Consider the following 3056-nt stretch of genomic DNA (forward strand, 5'->3'; position numbering starts at 1 on the left):
ATTTGTTTGGGTTCTACATAAACACTTCACTGCAATGACCTGAAAGCCTTTCATGGTTAACCTAAGCATGTCATGTGGCTGGTTACAGGTACTAGCAGGCTCTGGTTGCTGACAGTTGTGCCTGTCTCATCCACAGAGAATGGTAGCTTTCGCCTTCTGATTCTCAAAGAGATGCTGCTTACCTCAATACAGTTTGCATTTGTTGATACATCATGACCTTCCAAAGCCCACCATCACCCTGTGTCCCACTGGACAAGGAATATGATGGTTCTTAGCCATAGGTCTTCCAGATAAGTACTCTGAATGTACATTGCCACCATGAACTGCCTATAGTCAGGCAGTGCCCAGGCCTGAAGGACACAGTATGTTCCTCTTGGTTCCTCTAAACTCAAGAGGTGGAAATGCAGAATGGACCTGGAGGATGAGGTTTGAAGGCATATGTCTAGCAATACATCTTGAAAAGTAGTGATGGGTAAGTAATTTTTCTCAGATCTGTATGTGTATCACATGCATTCACTTTGTGGGCAACTGTGAGTGGCACCCCTCAAAAACATTTCAAAGAATGAAGATGAAAGTGTGCCTCTCCTAAGAATTGCTAAGAGAAGCTCTTCAAAGTGTGAATAAAAGTCTGACACAGGTTCTTACAGCTGATTTATGGTCTTGCCTCTCTCTCTGAGAGGTACTGCACTGCTGGGGTTACCCAAGTAAGGCTTGGGCTTTAGTCAACAGACCATGAAAAGGTTCCTTGTGTGCAGTAATAGACCTTTCAAGATCTGGACTATGCCAGAAGGTACAGGACTCTTGGGAAGACCCCAAATGAAACTCAGACCACCTCTGTAGTCAGTCTCTCTCACTTGTTGAATGGAAGTAACTATTCACCTAGAAACTCTGCCTAAATAAACATAGTCAAGAATAGTTTTACTCAATGGGAAGCATTCATTTCACACTAGGGAATCTCTGAAACACTCAACACCCAGTGTTGGGGTAGGAAAGGAAGACGGGGGAAACAAAAACTTTACAGGGGAAAAGTGAGGAGAAATACACAGACAGAAACAAATGTAAACCAATCAAAACAGATGGCTTAAAAGCCTGCTGCTCAATCCCATGAAACAATCCAGGGTCCTGAGGGAAAGAGCAAAACTTACCTACCCAGCAAGACCCAAATTCAATTGCCTCAGCAAGTGCCTTTCCTCTGCACATCCAACTTGTGAGCAACATGCCAGCAGCCTCCTCTAGACACCAAATGGAAATGAAAGGAGGTGGTGGTAGGATGACAGACCTCACCTGCCCACATTCCCTGTGTGGCTCAGACAGATGCATTTGGTCATTTTTTATCTGCTCAGAGGATTAAGCAGACAGGTGGGAAGTCTTTTTTTCTGTATCACCTGCCATCATTGCTCTGCTGCCTTCCCATTAGGTGCTTCTGTCGTCATTGCAGTTCACATGCTGAGCACAAGTTCAAACAAATACACCCATCATTAAAAAGAACCACGCAGGTGCCCTTCTGTGCCTCGAGAAACAAACCCAAATGTCCAAAACCATACAGTTGCCTGCCACATTCAGCTGGGTTTCACCTCACAGCTAGAGCCTCTCTTCAATAAGGAATGGGATTAATGGCTCAGACAAAATCTTCCAGGTGTTCTGTCATCACCTCAGCTGTACATTATGCAAATGAAAATAAGATGCTTGATGCTTACCTCCCTCTATCGTGTATGTGGCTGACTTACGAAATTCTCACAATAGACGTTTGGAGCTGCTGGACATTGTATCCATGTTGCTTTGAACATTCTTTGAAATCTCTTAGCAGAATTGGAGATTGCAATGTATACAGGCATATATCAAACCAAGAAAGAGCTAGTAAAGAAGTGTGTACAGCTGTAGGAAGTAATGACTACTCTGCATAAGCAGGAATTTTTCTTCAGGCTTGTTTCCATCTTGCAGGCTCTATGGGCATAGTTAGGTTTTTGGGAGGTGGCACAAACTTATTTCCATGTGGTATCTGACCCAGGTCTGTCCTCTAAAATGCTAATATGTTGAAGATCCCCAGCGACAGATGTATGAGTTTGTTAGTCCAAACCAACAGTTTTCATCAAGCACTGGCCAAGCATTATCTCTCGAATGATTTAGAAGTTAAAGTGGAAGAGTACTAATCCCATTTAAGATTTGTCACTTAAGTTCAGGATGGGAGCACTTCAAAATCAGTTAACACCTATTAGATGTTTATGGTCTGTGCTGAAAGAGAACACTAAGTTCAGCTGCACTTTTAGAATGATAGGTAGGAAGTTTCTCAACTATCCAAGAAAAACATGTATGTGAGAGAATTCCCACACACTGGCACCTGTAGAATTCAAACACATCAAAATGCATAAATGCTGGATGTCTGAATGACTTCACCAGCTTTGGGCAAATGGACGGGAGAGAGAACTGAAGTTCCCAGACATATACAAACAGATTACAGTCCTTAGAAATGAGCTGTAGGAATAGCCACAGCAACAGTTTATTTATTTACTGTTTCCCAGGGGCATCAGAACAAACTGAACATTGTTAACACTGGAAGGCAATGGAGACATTTCTCACCTATAATGCCTATCATAAACCCAGCAATTACTTGACATTCATGATGTAATTATTATCTTGCTACAGTTCATAAAAGATTTTCAGAATGTTCCCAAGTTACTGCAGTACAAAGGAAAATGAAAGGGTACCAACTGCATGTGAGCAAAGCTGCTCATGAATTGCCATAGACTGTGCACAAATCTTATCACAGCCGGAGCTGGTGCTTTCCAGACCAAAAGCCACTAACAGCCACAGCACTGGGTCAGATTGTTTCATCTGCTACATTAGAGGATATCAATTACAACATTCTGCAATCTTCTTCCAGTCTTTACTATCTATGCAGAGTATCTTTATCCACTTCTTTCTTACCTGAATAAACCAGAAAACATGTATCTTAAGTTTTAAGAGCCTTGCCACGTATGTGATTCTAACATTCCAATATGAAGTTTCTCCAGCAATCTTCTCAACTCCAACACAGAGTAAATGAACAATGCACGTAC

The sequence above is a fragment of the Indicator indicator genome, chromosome 25 (genome assembly GCF_027791375.1).
Source record: "Indicator indicator isolate 239-I01 chromosome 25, UM_Iind_1.1, whole genome shotgun sequence".
NCBI lineage: Eukaryota > Metazoa > Chordata > Aves > Piciformes > Indicatoridae > Indicator > Indicator indicator.